Below are 12,218 nucleotides of genomic sequence, written 5' to 3' on the forward strand. Positions count from 1 at the left end.
TGCATATTATGTGCCCATTCATTTTCCTCCATATGTCCACATTGTCACAGTATGCTATACATAGTTTAATTTAGGCTATAGTGCGCAAGGGCCAACCTCGGCAGTAGGCTAGTAAAGGTATTAGTTATGACATGGTTGATCATGTGTAAAAACTCACGTATAGACTAGTCACCCAGTAATTATAGTTGCGCAGCAGGACGCGAGTTTAAGGGATCCTTATCTAAATGGACAACGACTAGTTGCAGCTTTTGATCATTCATCCCCCCTCCTCTCTCCTGTAACTATTCCCCAGGTCGTTGGTGTAAATGAGAATGTGTTCTCAGTCAATTTACTTGGTAAAATAAAGGGTTAAATGAAAACATTAAATAATAATGCTACAGTTGAAAAAATGCATGACGCTACTGTTTATTGAGTGAAGAGATTCTTTAGAATTGAAAACGCTATAGATTCCACGAGGCATGCTCAAGAGAATGTGCCAAAAAATAAATCATTGGACTTCGATTACACGTGGCTCGCGCTGCAGAGAAGGTAAACAACCTAATTTGTCATGTGCAAACTACGCTAGTGTGTCTAGGATACTTTACAACTATCGCAATACACACTATTCATGTGGTATCAAAACAATGACGCACAACTCTATATTACAGATCTTGGGCTGATTTACGCGCCATTCTCTACAGGAGTTTGCACCGAAACTCGATTTAGAAACAACACGCATAGTGAGGGCACATCCTGTACTACCGTATGGGTGAAGAATAATGTTATTGACACTCGCTTTATCCAATCAGGCACGCATTAAGAAAAGCACACCACTTATGACAGCCACTTAGGTTGGCTTTCACTGCAGCCAGGTTTGAACGGAGTTAATTTAGGTCAGGACAGCGTGTTCTTTTCGAGGAGCACGCCTCCAAGTACTTTCATTGGCTGGCCAGACTGGGGTGCGTCTTCTTGCTTATGCAAGCAGGAGTAGTACAGTGTAAAATGTGAATAGAACTGTGTCTGTGACTACCTCCTTTTCAGTGAAAGAAACCTAAAGATATATGGAAGAAAATAAACAACAGTGATGTGTGCATAGAGATAAGTGGAAAAACAACTTCATGATGGACAGTCACATGGAGGATAGAATATGTTAGTTTACAGCACAGTTATAACACCTGTGTGTGTAGTGTACATACATGTGATGCCTGGATAATATTCTGCAATAGCTAGTTAATAGTTATTCTGCATTGGTACATTTATTCAATATTTAGTGGTACTGTCAACTGTTTATGGATTGAAAATGGTCTAAATAGTAATGGCAGACATTGCTTACAGTAGAGTACTGTAGTAATGAGTTTACACTGTCTGACCTTGGCTGTAGTAAAAAGATGACCACATCCCTCAGTTGTTATTGTTGTTGATGCCAAATTTCTAGGAAGCCACTGTGGTGGAGGCCGTTCACATACTTCTGGTGAATCTGAATTTGATTACTTCAATTCAAGCCAAAAACAAACACTTATTTAAAGAAGTAGTGTGTATTGCATATCTCTCTCAGAAGAAGAAAGAAACATAATGATTGGTATTATTACTCTCTCTTCACTACAATGTTGATACACTATGCCAGATTGGACTACATAACTATTGGCACAAACAAGACTGTAAAATACTTCACTTCATATGGGTAACTGGGAGCTGTCAAAGTTTCTTCTGTTGTATTTGAAAAAATACTTTGAAAAGTCATTGAATGAATGCCTTAACAGTCCCATCCTACTATAAAAGACTGTATCCATTGGAGCACACTGTACAATATACACTATACTATACAATATAGTCCAGCAACAATCTGTGCCTGTTATTACTCATTTGTCTATATTGTGATTATACCGTTACCTCAAATGCACTGTTTCTCCCGTACAATTGTTTTATTTTCTTGCCCAAATGTCTCATGAAACCATAATGAACTGTGATTTTAGATAATAAAACATTTGGAAGTGTTTTCCTCTAAGTGACAGTACTCCAGTTAATCTTAAATACCCATTTCCTCGACATTTTCTCAACCACAACCTCTTGTCAGGGCATAAAGCCCTGTGTAAGGTTTTTGACCTACAGTAAGTGAGAAACAAATCATTTAATGGTAAAGGGAATTACTACACATTTATTTACTTAAGTATCACACCCTTTCCTCAGCTACTGGTTAAGACATCTTATAGATGGACAAATGAATATGGAGCACATAGGCCTACTGTACAATGCAGTCACATTATTAAACCCCACTGTGTGTTACTCCTTTGATGACTGTCAGTTGTCAGCAAACCAGACCATTACTCTTATTGAAATGACATTTTGATGGTCTCTTTTGAGATTCTCTACTGACTAGAGGTAGATTAGCTAGGTCAAATGTGCTAATAATCCCAGCACCAGATGTTATTTAACTAGGCAAGTCAGTTAGGAACAAATTTTTATTTACAATGACGGCCTACCCCGGCTAAACCCAGACGACAGTGGGCCAATTGTGCGCCGCCCTATGGGACTCCCAATCACAGCCGGATGTGATACAGCCTGTATTCGAACCAGGGACTGTAGTGACACCTCTTGCACTGAGATGCATTGCCTTAGACCGCTGCGCCACTCGGGAGCTTAAAGTGAGTTCATATCAGATCCAACTGAATGGCACTCAGAGCTCAATAACAACAGACAGAGGTCATTGGAAATGGAAGGTCAGCTATTGTTGGGGTTATCCTTGATGGAGAAGGAAACTGCTGTGCAGCAGCCAAAATATTTAGGTGTTGTGCAAGTGTGTGTGGGTGCATGTGTGCATGTATTTAACTCAATTCAACTGGCAAAAAGGCAAGGTAATCATTTTTAAAGGACCCAGCGTGTATTGCCAAGTAGTTAGGTGGTGTGTGTGTGTGTGTGAGTGAGTGAGGGTATGTGTGTTTTTTCCACACGTGTGTGTGTGTGTGTAAAGTTGACAATTCCCCTCATACTGACCCCTTCATTGATATGGCTTTGTTAGCACACACCACCCATAATCTCCCGTCAGTGACCCTCTGTCCATTACCTAGTAATAAGAGGTGTAGGGTTTTAATCAAATCAGCTCACAGAGGTGTGCATGTGCACATGTTTGTATGAGTTGTCTGAGCCCATTCCCAACTCATTCAAAGCTGAACACCAACCACATTTCTGTGGTACGTGAATTAACAGAGGCCTAACTTCTACCACAGATAATGAGAAGAGAAAAGGACAGTAAAAATCTGAAATGTTGATTAGTAGACGATTAGCAGAGGCCCAAAAAACTTGAGCTCATATTCTGGAATCTTCACTGGGAAAAAAGGAACAAGCTTAGATTATGAATGTTCTTGTTTTATTTTGGAAATGCAACTCACCATTCTGTTTTGTGTTGTTATTAATTCAACAGATTTTTTACGAGGGTGAATGAACAATTTTATTTTCCACATCTCTCTCTGCCCAACAGTCATGTGCTCTGGCACTACTCCCCTGGCCCGTTATGAACCTGTGTCAAAGAGCAGGTCTGGGTTCAAATACTATTTGAAATCTTTAAAATATTTTCAGCATTTGCCTGGAAGTACCGGTTGGGCGGTGTGTGCACATCTGGGACTTTTCTATTCATTCCATTGCAACAGGCAAGCTCAGTCAAGAACCAATAAAGTATTTGAAATGATTTACATTAGCATTTGAACCCAGGTCTGTCAGTGAGTGAGTGAGTGAGTGAGAGGGAGGGAAATTGAGGCCCTGGCTAAGACTCCCTCAGCCCAGGTTAGGCCAAGACGTGTCCAGCTTCAGTGCAGGATATAATACAAGGGGACGTGCCAATGTGGAATTTTTTATACATATTGGCTCCTTGACACATGGCGCCTTGCTGTGTGAACTCATAGACACTCTGGATGGAGTGCAGCATGCATGTTTTTGATTTGCTCAGAGCGAGTGAGCATGTTGCGCTGGGCTCGTATGTTCAACCCCACTCTGTTACCCCCCCCATCTTCTCCCCCTACCTCCCCTCTGTCTCTCCCTTCCTCACCCTCATCATCACGTCTTTGAATTGTTTCATCTTGCCCCGAGGGGGTTGATGACATACTTGTGCTCAGCAGGGAAAAAGCAAAAGAGAGAAAGACAGGAAAAAAAATCAATATGGTTTGAAAAATCAATCAACTGCTGAGGTGACCCGTGTACCTGCTAATAACTAGGGGGCATGTCTGTTTGCCTCATACATCAGTGCACAACCAGCTGGAGGATGGCACGCACCGCCAGAGAGAGGCAGCACAGTAACTCAACCTAACTTGCTGTGTGCCTGCCTTTCACAATGCAGACAAAACACTTTGACACAGGGCGTTCTATGGGATTAGTAAACAATAGTATGGTATAGCAGAATCACACACATATGGTATTTAGTCATGACATCGTACTGTATGGGTTTTCTCTCAGTGTCACTCCTCACTTCACAGTTACCGTTACCGTTACCGTTACTCTCCTGATTCCAACATGTACTTACCTCTCTGATCTAAAGTTAAGCATATATCATAATTTAGTCTAGTGTTTGTTAATCCTGGTTCTGGGGACCCAAAGTGGTGCACCATTTTGTTTTATCTCCAGCACTATACACCTAATTCCACTAATCAACTCATCTTCAAACCTTTGCTTAGAGGAATCAGGTGTGTAGTGCTAAGTAAAAAACAAAAATGTGCACCACTTTGGGTGGATTGGGAAGCACTACTTTTTTCCCTAACTTTCTGTATTTCTGCACATTTCTCTATGTGGTTCTGGAATGTAGATGCATTTATCCAAGGCAACTTTTGTATTTTTTATTTTACCTTTATTTAACGAGGCAAGTCAATTAAGAACAAGTTATTATTTACAATGTCGGCCTATCCGTCATTTTAAATAAGACTTACAGTAGTGCGAACATACAGTGGGGCAAAAAAGTATTTAGTCAGCCACCAATTGTGCAAGTTATCCCACTTAAAAAGATGAGAGAGGCCTGTAATTTTAATCATAGGTACACTTCAATTATGACAGACAAAATTAGAAGAAAAAAATCCCGAAAATCACATTGTAGGATTTTTTATTTATTTATTTGCAAATTATGGAAAATAAGTATTTGGTCAATAACAAAAGTTTATCTCAATACTTTGTTATATACCCTTTGTTGGCAATGACAAGAGGTCAAACGTTTTCTGTAAGTCTTCACAAGGTTTTCACACACTGTTGCTGGTATTTTGGCCCATTCCTCCATGCAGATCTCCTCTACAGCAGTGATGTTTTGGGGCTGTTACCGGGCAACATGGACTTTCAAATCCCTCCAAAGATGTTCTATGGGGTTGAGATCTGGAGACTGGCTAGGCCACTCCAGGACCTTGAAATGCTTCTTACGAAGCCACTCCTTCGTTGCCCGGGCGGTGTGTTTGGGATCATTGTCATGCTGAAAGACCCAGCCACGTTTAATCTCCAATGCCCTTGTTGATGGAAGGAGGTTTTCACTCAAAATCTCACGATACATGGCCCCATTCATTCTTTCCTTTACACGGATCAGTCGTCCTGGTCCCTTTGCAGAAAAACAGCCCAAAGCATGATGTTTCCACCCCCATGCTTCACAGAAGGTATGGTGTTCTTTGGATGCACCTCAGCATTCTTTGTCCTCCAAACACGACGAGTTGAGTTTTTACCAAAAAGTTATATTTTGGTTTCATCTGACCATATGACATTCACCCAATCTTCTTCTGGATCATCCAAATGCTCTCTAGCAAACTTCAGACGGGCCTGGACATGTACTGGCTTAAGCAGGGGGACACGTCTGGCACTGCAGGATTTGAGTCCCTGGCAGCGTAGTGTGTTACTGATGGTAGCCTTTGTTACTTTGGTCCCAGCTCTCTGCAGGTCATTCACTAGGTCCCCCCGTGTGGTTCTGGGATTTTTGCTCACCGGTCTTGTGATCATTTTGACCCCACGGGGTGAGATCTGCGTGGAGCCCCAGATCGAGGGAGATTATCAGTGGTCTTGTATGTCTTCCATTTCCTAATAATTGCTCCCACAGTTGATTTCTTCAAACCAAGCTGCTTACCTATTGCAGATTCAGTCTTCCCAGCCTGGTGCAGGTCTACAATTTTGTTTCTCGTGTCCTTTGACAGCTCTTTGGTCTTGGCCATATTGGAGTTTGGAGTGTGACTGTTTGAGGTTGTGGACAGGTGTCTTTTATACTGATAACAAGTTCAAACAGGTGCCATTAATACAGGTAACGAGTGGAGGACAGAGGAGCCTCTTAAAAATCCTACAATGTGATTTTCTGGATTTCTTTTCTCATTTTCTCTGTCATAGTTGAAGTGTACCTATGATAAAAAATTACAGGCCTCTCTCATCTTTTTAAGTGGGAAAACTTGCACAATTGGTGGCTGACTACTTTTTTGCCCCACTGTACATTTTATGTATGGGTGACCCCGGGAATCAAACCCATAATCCTGGTGTTGCAAGTGCCATGCTCTACCAACTGAGCTACACAGAACCACCCACCATTCCACAGTATTCTAAAGAAGAATCACTCACTATTCTCTTAGGTTCCTGAGTGGAATTTCCGACTACAGGACAGGTGTGTGGCTACAGGGAATATCCCAGTTCAGAGGTCAGAGGCATGTCAAACTAACCTTGTCTAATCTGTGTGATTGGTCTTCCTTGGGTTGTGATGGCAGTCCACGGGGCCAAGTGCTAGAAGGTCAATGTGTATCCGATCTATGATACAAGGGCCTGCAGAGAGAATGTTTTAAGGCACAATCCTGAGTCTGTGTTTCAGCCCAACAGCAGTCACATTTAGTTTAGTATGCATGTACCACTGAACAGCAGAAATTGATAATGCGTTTTAGTCTGGAGAGGTGTGGTGATGAACTGAGGAGGGAGAAACGTGCCCTCTAGTATGGACATTATGAATAACATTCTGAGGCTGGATAAATTGGTGAAATCACATTGAGGGAAGATTGTGGTGCAGTAGGGGGAGTAAAAACCAGGGGATGATTTAAGTGTAATCAGGGTGATAACAGGCATGAGGTAACTATACACATGCACAAGAAACTATACACTGGCACAGAGGTGATGGAGGTTTTCCTGCCTACAGTATGTAAAACAGTGCAGCTGGATTAAAATAAAGGGGTATAGAATATTTAAATGGTTTAACTGATCATTGACCAGTTGTACATCTTACAGACTTCATCTATACATTTCTTTCAACATTTCATAACAGTCTGTTAACTCTTCCACACAAGGCAAGCCTGTAACGGCTTTCCTCTTCCTCTTCTGAGGAGGAGTAGCAAGGATCGGACCAATGCGCAGCGTGTTAAGTGTCCATATTTAATAGAACAAACTGAACACGACAAAATACAAAAATAACAAAGTGAAATAACAAACCGAAACACACAGACACAGGAAATAATCACCCACAACTCAAAAGTGAAACCAGGCTACCTAAGTATGGTTCTCAATCAGGGACAACGATTGACAGCTGCCTTTGATTGAAAACCATACCAGGCCGCCGGTGGCGGGCAGCTCCTGACTGATGGGAGACTCTGGCAGCTCAGGACAGACGGGAGACTCTGGCAGCTCAAGACAGACGGGAGACTCTGGCAGCTCAGGACAGACGGGAGACTCTGGCAGCTCAGGACAGACGGGAGACTCTGGCAGCTCAGGACAGACGGGAGACTCTGACAGCTCAGGACAGACGGAACACTCTGGCAGTGCTGGGCAGGAGGAAGACTCTGGCAGCACTGGACAGGCGGGAGCACCTGTAGGGAGGAGACGGAGAGACAGCCTGGTGCCGGGGGCTGCCACCGGAGGGCTGGTGCGTGGAGGTGGCACCGGATAGACCGGACCTTGAAGGCGCACTGGAGGTCTCGAGCACCGTGCCTGCCCAACCCTACCTGGCTGAATGCTCCCCGTAGCCAGGCCTGTGTGGCGAGGTGGAATAGCCCGCACTGGGCTGAGCTTGCGAACCGGGGACACCATGCATAGGGCTGGTGCCATGTACCAGGAGAAACACTGGAGACCAGATGCGCTGAGCCGGCTTCATGGCACCTGGCTCGATGCCCACTCTTGCCCGGGCCGATACGAGGCGCTGCTATGTACTGCACCGGGCTACACCTGCGCACCGGGGAAACCGTGCGCTTCAGGTCCCTCTCTCTCCACGGTAAGCACGGGGAGTTGGCTCAGGTTAGCCACAGTCCCCGTGTGCCACCCCCCAAGACATTTTTGGGGCTGCCTCTCGGGCTTCCAACCACGCTGCCGTGCTGCCTCCTCATACCACCGCGTCTCAGCTTTCGCTGCCTCCAGCTCAGCCTTGGGGCGGATATATTCTCCAGCCTGTGCCCAGTGTCCCTTGCCGTCCAGAATCTCCTCCCATGTCCAGGAGTCCTGAGATCGCTGCTGCTGCCCGTTACCATGCTGCTTGGTCCTTTGGTGGTGGGTGATTCTGTAACAGCTTTCCTCTTCCTCTTCTGAGGAGGAATAGCAAGGATCGGACCAATGCGCAGCGTGGTAAGTGTCCATATTTAATAGAACAAACTGAACACGACAAAATACAAAAATAACAAAGTGTGGCCACTCTTGCTGGAACTCTCTACATTCATTGTCTACAGTCGTGGACAAAAGTTTTGAGAATGACACAAATATACATTTTCACAAAGTCTGCTGCCTCAGTTTGTATGATGGCAATTTGCATATACTCCAGAATGTTATGAAGAGTGATCAGATGAATTGCAATTAATTGCAAAGTCTCTCTTTGCCATGCAAATGAACTGAATCTCCCCAAAACATGTCCATTGCATTTCAGCCCTGCCACACAAGGACCAGCTGACATCATGTCAGTGATTCTCTCATTAACACAGGTGTGAGTGTTGATGAGGACAAGGCTGGAGATCACTCTGCCATGCTGATCGAGTTCTAATAACGGACTGGAAGCTTCAAATGGAGGATGGTGCTTGGAATCTTTTTTCTTCCTCTGTCAGCCATGGTTGCCTGCAAGGAAGCACATGCCATCATCATTGCTTTGCAAAAAAAAGCATCATTGCTTTGCAAAAAAAAGGCTTCACAGGCAAGGATATTGCTGCCAGTAAGAACTTCAAGGAACTTCAAGGAGAGTGAGGCAAAGACTTTTGGAGGATGGCCTGGTGTCAAGAAGGGCAGAAAATAAGCCACTTCTCTCCAGGAAAAACATCAGGGACAGACTGATATTCTGCCAAAGGTACAGGGATTGGACTGCTGAGGACTGGGGTAAAGTCATTTTCTCTGATGAATCCCCTTTCCGATTGTTTGGGGCATCAAGAAAAAAGCTTGTCGGGAGAAGACAAGTTGAGCGCTACCATCAGTCCTGTGTCATGCCAACAGTAAAGCATCCTGAAACCATTAATGTGTGGGGTTGCTTCTCAGCCAGGGGAGTAGGCTCACTCATATTTTGCTTAAGAACACAGCCATGAATAAAGAATGGTACCAACACATCCACTGAGAGCAACTTCTCACAACCATCCAGGAACAGTTTGGTGACGAACAATGCCTTTTCCAGCATGATGGAGTACCTTGCCATAATGCAAAAGTGACTAAGTGGCTCGGGAACAAAACATCGCTATTTTGGGTCCATGGCCAGGAATCTCCCCAGACCTTACTCCCATTGAGAACTTGTGGACAATCCTCAAGAGGCGGGTGGACAAACAAAAACCAACAAATTCTCACAAACTCCAAGCATTGATTATGCAAGAATGGGCTGCCATCAGTGAGGATGTGGCCTAGAAGTTAATTGACAGCATGCCAGGGTGGATTGCAGAGGTTTTGAAAAAGAAGGGTCAACACTGCAAATATTGACTCTATGCATCAACTTCATGTAATTGTCAATAAAAGCCTTTGACACTTATGAGATGTTTGTAATTATACTTCAGTATTCTATACTAACATCTGACAAAAATATCTGAAGCAGCAAACTTTGTGAAAATTCATGTTAAATATGAAACTTTTGGCCATGACTGTACTTTCCTTATTTTTGTAAATCTTTTTTTTTGCGCAATTTATAGCTAGTTACTATTTGTAACTGTGACGTGTGTCAGCCGACACTGTCTGTCCTCGTGCAATTGTTATTTATACGTGCCTTCAAAATAAATGTCTCACAAGCAGTGGGAGTTAAATCATTACATAAACGCGAGTATTCATTGGGCTTTTAATTTGGATAACAAATACATTTTCAAAACTTTACTATCGCAAATTCTTTATGTGATCTGAGCATGATTCCGCGGGACATATTGAATCAGGTCGCGGGCCGCATACGGCCCCGGGCCGGTCTTTGCCCTGGTCTGATCTAACAGATAATAACACTGTCTGTCTCCTTTCAACCACAAGACAAATGTCACATCCAGCACCATGCTCTAAAAGTTTAAATCGAAAAATAAGTTCACACAAGGAGCAACGTTACATAATGTTTTACATAAAAACCTCTCTAATGTATAATTAGGGATTATAGAATAAAATAACTTTCTAACAGCTTTGCAATGTTTTTTTGAGATGCGGTGCTTCTACACCTGCAATGCTTGCAGTTCGGGGTTTTAGGCTGGGTTTCTGTACAGCACTTTGATATATTAGCTGATGTAAGAAGGGCTATATAAATACATTTGATTTGATTTGATAAAGAAATGGCAACCCCACCCCCAACCCAACCCAACCCAACCCATGTCCATAAACCATAACCATTGCAGTGCAATCAGTAGCTAGGGAAAACACTCATACTACAGCTTGGTCAACATGGCTATCTCCTGTGAGCATTAACCATCCATTCAGCTCAATACATCACACATTCAGCTCAATACATCAATCAGCATTCAGCTCCCCTCTTTCCTATATAGTGCACTTCTTTTGACCAGGACCCATAAGGCACTATATAAGGAATAGGGTGCTGTTTGGGACGCACCATGTGGGTCTGTTTTATGACACAGCATAAGGCACGCCACATACGATAAGATGGAGGTAATAGTTGATGATTAAACACAGTGGTAGGGTGTGATAACAGAAGGACAAAGAGTACCCTAACCCTACACACAAAACAAGCTGACTGTTGGAAAGGAGATATAGCTAGAGGTTGTTAAAACGGAACAGGGAAGAGATTCCAGAGGATTCAATTAGTTTGAGAATGTAGTCCGCATTTTTTTGTAGATCGGCATACAGAGTCAGTCAGAAGAAGCAAGACTTTTTAAATTAAGCTAGTAAGGTTTTAAGGAGAGTAAGATGATAGCACATCTGTGCGTACAGTATGTGAGCAACTTCAAACTGGAGGAAAATCTGAACTCTAGTTTGCAGGTCTTGTGCCTCCGCCTCTCCCTGCTGCTGATCCTAGCCTTTCATTCACATTGCCCTCTCTTGGAGCCCAAAGGAGATTGTGGTTCAACATAATACCACAGTTCTCCAAATACGACATGACACATGAATGATATATCATTATTACATAGATGAGTTATGAGGGCATTCTTTGTTATAAATACCTTATCTGTGGGCTGGGCTCATAATGGGGCATAATTATGGTAGGTCTGAGATTGTATACTCACATCATTATCCCATTCATATGGCTTCGCTGCTGGATTCACTGTGCAAACAAGGGTGGTGGTTTCGGCTGTGTTCTGTACTGGAATAGGGAGATGACTGGCTAAATAGAGAGGAGAATATAACTGCAACCCAAGTCTCTTTCTCTCTATACAGTGCATTCGGAAAGTATTCGGACCCCTGCCCCTTTTCCACATTTTGATACGTTAGTATAGGATCAATATCGTGCCAAATGTATTCGCAAATATAAATCACTTTCCACAAATGTAAATCACTTTCCACAAACGTAAAACACCAGTCCACAAATGTAAATCACCAGTCCACAAATGTAAATCGCTATCCACAAATGCAATTCACTATCCACAAACAAACACCTTTTGATTTGTGTTTGTAAATTGAGGGCCTTAAGTAGAATGACTGCCATAAAGATTTGCACATGACAGATATGGCAAACCTGCAACTCCATATTTAGAAGCGCTTATGTCACCTGACTTTTGGCAGGGATTTGATGACAAGAAATGACCAGTGTTCAGGGAGGTGTATAGGTGTTTCCATAGGTGCAACTACGGTGGAGAGTCCAAACCAGGTCTCCACCATGCACATCCCCCCCTGAATACACCGATTTGGCTCTCGCCTTCTGTAAAAGGCAACTCAACTACCACCCCATCGAC

This window comes from Oncorhynchus gorbuscha, linkage group LG14 (assembly GCF_021184085.1).
Source record: "Oncorhynchus gorbuscha isolate QuinsamMale2020 ecotype Even-year linkage group LG14, OgorEven_v1.0, whole genome shotgun sequence".
Classification (NCBI taxonomy): domain Eukaryota; kingdom Metazoa; phylum Chordata; class Actinopteri; order Salmoniformes; family Salmonidae; genus Oncorhynchus; species Oncorhynchus gorbuscha.